Here is a 7,342-nt window from a genome sequence, read left to right on the forward strand (position 1 = left end):
TCTCAGTCAGTCAAGTGGCAGCTAAATAATATACGCACAAAACATGTGTGGTCTTTAAACAATCATCTATTGCCACTATGAACAAAATGTATACTTTAATAGGTAATTGTTTGTTTAATAATTTATTTTATACAAAACATTCTGTGATAACATTTTAGCCACTCTATTAAAAAAAGGTAAAAACCACTATTCTTATGTACAGATATCAATTCCAAACATGTTTTAAATTTTGTATGATTTATGGAAATATACTGTGAAACTTCGTTTTCTTTTTAGATACAAAGAATTTTTCAACTTTTATTGAACAAATTTTTTCAGCTCTCCACAATGCCTAGTTTAATTGCAAGCCATATTTCTGCTAAACTGTTTGGAAATATTATTATGCGAAACAATATTACATCAACGCTATTTTTTTGAGACTTTTCTTTTGCCATCGTTTAATATTATGTTGTAGAGATTATGACGTTATACGTTACGTAAATCATTTTAATAAAAGTTCGTAATTTAGAAACTTAAGTAGCCGCAGTATTTGGATTTCATGATTAGTGTTTTTCCCTGAACTTAGATTTGGGTTCAAATCATACAATTGCGCAGTGCCCAGCTTTCTCAATATTATTTAAAAATTTTTAAAATCACGGCAGCTATCCTCCTCGCCACGGATAAATGGCAATTTAATCCGAAAAGTTGGTCTGCATCATACGACATTGATGCGATATAAACTCAAATTGATGTGATTACAATTGGCGAGAAGGTACGCAATGAGTTTGGTGCCGCTCTGCTGCAGACTGATGCGAAAATGGCGTCACAAGCCGCATCCGCTTAGCCCGGCGTTCCCCTACTCGACAGCCATTTGATGATGCCACGTGCACGTAGGATCCCCGACCCAAAGCGACCCATAATGTTGCATAGACCCCTGGAGCGACGTGCGCCAATTTGATTGGCATTCAAAGGAGCGTCGGGCATCAGGTGCAGCAGTCAGGTGCCGCAGCTCCAGCTATCCAGCTGCATCTGTATTTCTATCTGCCACAATCCAGCATCCACTATCCGAGTATCCGAGCATTCGAGCAGCCAGGCATCCAGGAAGTTCAATTATGCATGCGATTTACTCGCCCTGCGCTACGCTGAAATTGATTTTTGAAATCTGTAAAAGTATTTTATGAGCTTTGTTCTTGGCTGCCACATAGTATATCGCATATTAAATGCACACACACAACTGCCGTTAGTGTGCACATGTGGCAAGTTGGCTAACTTTAAGCTTTGCGGCAACTTTTCTTATTTCAAATGTAACTTGTGTTGCAGACAGCTTGTTGAGGTCGCTGGATTGTGAAGAGGGAAACCGGAACTTCTTCAAGGCATATTTATACGGGCTTTGGTCAAGACGGAATCTTTTGACGTGGCCATCACATTTGCACATTTATGTACCCACATCATATCGCAAATCAAAAGGAATAGCAATATGTTGGGCAGTGGAATATTAATACCTTTCCAACTGAATGCCTTTAAAGTCTTTTTTATTCTTTAACCCTCAAAGATGTAGTCGAATATATTTTAATGTGGAGAAACTTGGGCTTCTGTTCACCAGATACTTTGCTTTATGTTAATCATATAGGGAGTAGAAATGTAGTTTATACTATATAAAGTGTAGTATATACCATTCTAAGTATAAGAATCTTTTCCTTTGGCAATTGAAAGGGGAAAAAATGGATATATCTGCTGAATTGCGCTGTTTACTGACATTGGCAATCAAATATGAAATGTACCTCTGCAAAAGGGTATCGGGTGATTACATAGACTTCAATTCCAGCACAATCTTTCCATATTTAGTGAGACGCGGCAATTTTCTTTAATGACGGCCTGTGAAATCGCGCCTTTTAGGTGAAGACGCACATGAAAACCAGCTGCGGCCATTTTGAGACGTTTTTTATTGGTCATAACTCCTGGGTTATGACAAATATAGAAACCGAAAGCATTCAATTTGGCGACAGCCAGAATATCCATTAATAAAAGCCCCAAGTCAGCGAATTGATATTCAGCTCAACGAGATGAGCGGAAAAAGGCCTTCGAAACTGAAATTACTGGGTTCGCCTTATAAGTTCAGATGAATAAGCCAGGCACCGCTTTTGATTGAGTGTTTGCTCTGCTCATTACATTCATTAGGTTTAATGAATTGATATTCAGGCAACTCGAAGGCCGTCAGAGGCCTACGACTTATCTGAAAAGTGGATGTGCGTATAATAATCACATAACATGTTTAATTACAGTGTCAATTTCCTAGGCGCGGCATTTAGCAAATGGATTTCCAATTAACATTGTGTGGAAACATGTTTTCTCCTATTCCGTGTTGTCGAATTAAAGAACAAGCATATGTCAGCTATTCATCGCCTTTATTTTCAGTGGAAAACCTTGAATATCTTGTGTGAAAGCACAAGCTAATAATGCTATCACGTGGTAATTGTGAATATTTTATCACAATTGTTATGGCTCATTTCACACAAGCAATTTTCACACCTTTCATACGAATCTCTATATCAATTCCCCAGAAATGCCGTTCGGTCAAAGCCAACAGAACCATAAAACCCATAAAAGCTGACACTTTGCATAATAATTCCATGGCTAATGTGAATTCAATACTCGTTGTTCGTTCAAGGAGCACATTTCACAATTTGCTGTCCCCAAAGCGACGAGTTTAATTCCCCAACACCTTTTTGCCGACAATTGCCATCATTTGCTTAGTTATGCATGGTACCCATTTTCACTCGTAAAGCTCTGGTAATCGGCACGTTTTATCACCAACCACCACACACACACACACACCTGACCGCCCACCGCCCAACCGCCCAACCGCCCACTATTTCCACACATACTCGTACACACATTGGAAAACTTTGAATGTCCCCGGATAATATCATCAAATTTCAATAGAGCAAGTTCTCCCCACGACCTTTGCCACATAAAATGGCGTCGGCAAATGACGCTGGTCTGTGGCTCGTTTCTCTTACCAAAATCCACACTTTCCGAGGCCTTGCAACAAAGCTGTTGTTGTTGCTGTTGTTGCTGCCGCTGCTTGGCTGCTGTGTTAATGCTTTCGGGAGATAAAATGCCATAAAAACGCCACCGCCCGCCGTTTATTTGTTTCGAGTGGAGTGGAATGGAATGGAATAGAGTGCAGTGGAGTGGAGTGGAGTGGTTCCGCAGGTAGAACCCGCACACACATCTATATATATACATACATACTCTACTATATTCATGGAAAAGATTCTGAAACCCCGACAAAGTCATCAGACGTTAAGTAGAACGAACGCATGCAAGCGGTCGCCAGAAGAGGCGAGTTGCACAGCAGTCGCTCTCCCTCGCCCATTCATTCATTCATTCATTCACTTATGTATTCATTTTAACGACGACAGGTAAACGCGGACGGACACACACTTGTGGGTGGGCTCAGTGTGCGAAGAAAACATAAAAAACGAGGGAAAAACGAGGAAAAAAACTAAGGCCCAGAGATAAAAAGAAGCAAATTAAAACCCCCACAAAAAGCGTACGAAAAGATTTCAAGCAAGAGGGAAGATTGGATCTTTTGGACCTTGGGGACCAACACTTGGAATACTCGTGCGGTAATGTCAATTTGACATATACATACATATGCACAAAACTCTTTTCAAGACTATATCAGATTGTGTTCTATTCACTTTTCTATTTCACTATGCTTAAGCTAGGATATTGAAGTTCCAGTTGAGTTGAAGTTTACTTACCTCAACAGTTCTCTAGCTTTCTTTAGTTCACTATAGTTTAAAGGCATATTTCTTGTTCTATTCGGTGGATACTACTACTACTGACTTTGTAATACATTCGAATTCGATAAAGATATGAGACTTGTTTGCAAAGCAGCAGTTTAACGGACAACGACACGGAAATTTGAAGTTCAGAGGCCTATATTGATAATGGAGACCAACCATTTACTGAAAGGAAGACATCATCCTTTCATAATCACTGTTTGCCTGAACAATCTGGAAAGTGAATCAATGTAACGGACAAAGATACGGACAGACTAAGCGGAACTGTAAAGCCGTCTTTAGTTCGCAATGAAACTGTACTCAAAATAAAAGGAAAATACTAAGTTCTGGGGCTTATATAGATAATGGAGACTAACCATTCACTGACAAGTAGACAACATCAATGTAACGGACAAAGATACGGACAGACTAGGCGGAACTGTACGGACAAAGCCTTCTTTAGCTCGCAATGAAGCAGTACGCAAAATGACAACTATGCCTCGAGCTAAAATTTAAAACGTTTTTGTGGAAAATATTCATAAATACAGACAAACTGGATGCTACGAATATATCAACGTGCCAATTAGTGCTGAGTAAGAATAACTCTGTTAACTAGGTATGTGCAAGCTTGTGTTCCCTTTAGAAAGGGCCCCAATTGTGTTGGCTCCACCTCGGATTCAGATTCTTTGCGACATGTTGCTAGTTAGCGACTTAACGCTCAGCTCCCCGTTTTCCTCCAGCGTTTTCCCTAGACTTCAGCTGCTGCTTTAGCTTTTTGCGACTTTCGGCAGGGCACTAAAGATAAGAAAGTTTTACGTAGCTGCTGTTTTTTCGTATAATTCGCACAGTTGTTGGCTCGTTTTTATTTAGACCTGAAGCAATGTCGTGCAATAAAAACAAAGCCGTAGAAAAACTTATTTACTCCCCGCAAAATTTGTGCGCGCGCGTCGGTTGAATTTCGCACATACAATTGGGGTCAAATTAATAGCACTATCAAATGAATGTATTTTATATATCGATGCGAAATGCGGCTAGAAACTGTTTTTTTAAATATAACCAAATATATTATATTTATATACCTGTCTTTCTGAATTTTCCGCTCAAATTAGTATTGCATTACAGTAAGAAGGGCATTTCATAGCTGATTTGTGGCTTTTAACTGACTTTCAGCTGGCTAGATGGTGTCTGTCAAATTCATTAAGTATTAATGGTGTATGTAACCACATTCAAAGGTAATTCATTACCATAAACCTTTTCGCAATTCAGCTGACCGCAACTGTGGGCACTTATTTACATAGCCATATACTCCAGCCAGATGCTCATTTGTATGCTTTTAGTTTTAGTGGCTGCCTTAGTTTCGTTTTGTGTTCGCTTTTTGTACTTTGGCGTTTTCATTGTTCGGCCACCTCCACTGCTGCCCCCTTTTGGCCATCCCCCTGCTTTTGGCCCCATCCGTGCCAAGTTATTTAGCAGCTTTTTCTCGGCCGAGGGTCTCGCATCTTGGATCTCGGCTCTTTGCTCTGGGCACTGGGATCTGGGATGTGGGGTCTGGGATCATGGGGTTTTTGCCGACAGTCCGGTGGAGAAAATTTCAACTTTGTTCCGAGCCGAGCGCGTTAAATGCCATGAGATGGCACAAATTTTCCAAAAGCAATTTCTGCGCGTCTTGAATCTAAAGAATCTGCCATAGCTACGCAGAAACACACGTACTTTGACCATATTTCAAAGGCCGGTCTTTGAACAGGTTGAAGTGGAAAGTAGTTGGATGGGAACTTACAGCTCTAAGCACTATGAGCACATTTTCATCATTTAGCTGGCTCGCCTTAGAATAGGCAAATATGTGCGCAAATGCCTGCCACGCCGCATCCACTTGCAGCTGCCAATAAAAGCGCCACAAATAAAAATCACTTTGCAACTCATTAAGCTCGTTTTGGGTGCCCAAAAAGGCAGACTGAAGTTGACTTTGCTGAAAATCAACTATGTTTGCCTGATATTCGAGCGCAAAGCAAACTCTATTTTGGGGCTTGGAGTGCTTTTGCTTTTGCTGTGCTCAGTAAATGGTTTCCGATTTCGGAATGTGTAGCCCCGGGCTTGGCTCTCAATATTGACCAAAAATAAAACAGCCAGACTTCAGAGTAGCCACACAAAATTACTAGCAAACAAAAACAACTAGTTGCTAAAACGCTGGAACTTCTGAAGCAAGTGGGATAATAATATAATGTTTGCTTATGCAAACTGAAGGGCAAAAAATACTAAAAGTCCTTGAAACAAGTCCTTACATCGATCAAGTGTACGATTTCCTTCTCAAAAGCAAAGCAAGTGAAGAGGATATCTGAATATCTGAATATCTGAAGCTGCACAACAATGGCGACTTGCAACTGAAGCTCTGGCTATCTGGAATCGGTTTCTTCAAATTCAATTTGCTTTGTCCTTTTCCGGGGAAATGTCCTCGACTCGGTTGGTTTTTCTTTTTGTGTGCGATTGTTGTACAGCGATTCGGGGGTTGTTCGATTGCGATGGCATGGTATATTGGAGGGTTTGTTTTGGGGTTGCTAAACGGCGGCTAACGATGTGCCAATCTAATCCACTGAGATATGACCGAAAGCGGGTATTTAATGCGGCACATTGCCTATTGCTCGGTTGTTAAAATGGTTCATTAGCGATTTAAGCGATGGCATCAAGTGCAAAAGTTAGCACTCTCCTCTTTTATCTTGACCAACTCGTTTAGACCAAAAGCTGTAGGTTTCTAGCTGGCTACACCTTGCATACTTCTTCGCAGAACCTTTTCTCTTTGTGTACACACTAGAAATGCACTAAATCCATCTCCTCTTTCCGAGGCTTCCGTTCAAGTGCCGTGATTTTTAGTCAGCCGAAAAAAAGAATTGCCAGGGAAAAGAAATAAATGGCAAATAAATTCAATATGCCTGTTGGCTGACGTTTTTTTATGCATGCGACTCCCTGCCGACATGTGTGTGTGTGTGTGTGTGGGGAGTATCTGTGTGCGCATTAGAGATCCAGTAGCTGAGATACATAAATCAAGGCCATAAATGGCAACAGCGCCAGCAGCCGGTTGATTGGAGGCAGAGACATCGGTGCATTGTGCTGTCCGGTCGAAAGAAATCCCAGGGAGCGGGCTTCATTTGCAATAACTTTGGACTTAGCCAGGCTTTTTTTTTTTTGCCAATTTTCTTTTTTGACTTTTTGGCTCACTTCGCGGACGGACGACTCCCCACCGTCAGCAGGCCGCAATGTGTGTAAATCAATCTTTATTAAGTGCAAGCTCGCCGGCAGTGAGAAGCTGAAAAGGAAAACCTGTTTATAGTGCAACTTTGAGGCAAGTTTTTGTGCTGTGTTGTGCCCGCAATTGTCGCTCATACGCCGCGTGTGCCGTCGCAATTGGCAACTGGCTTTCGGCACCGAATCTCGAATCTTGCCGCTTGCGGCTTGCAGCTCGCTGCTCTTGCCGCTCGTTGGTATCGCGATTGAAATCGCAATTAAGTTTTATTTTGTGGCGAGCATTTTTTAATTAGCAACGACGCGACGACTGCCCCATTTGCAACGGCTGCCTACGC

This window comes from Drosophila erecta, unplaced genomic scaffold, assembly GCF_003286155.1.
Source record: "Drosophila erecta strain 14021-0224.00,06,07 unplaced genomic scaffold, DereRS2 tig00000092-arrow-pilon, whole genome shotgun sequence".
Taxonomy (NCBI): domain Eukaryota; kingdom Metazoa; phylum Arthropoda; class Insecta; order Diptera; family Drosophilidae; genus Drosophila; species Drosophila erecta.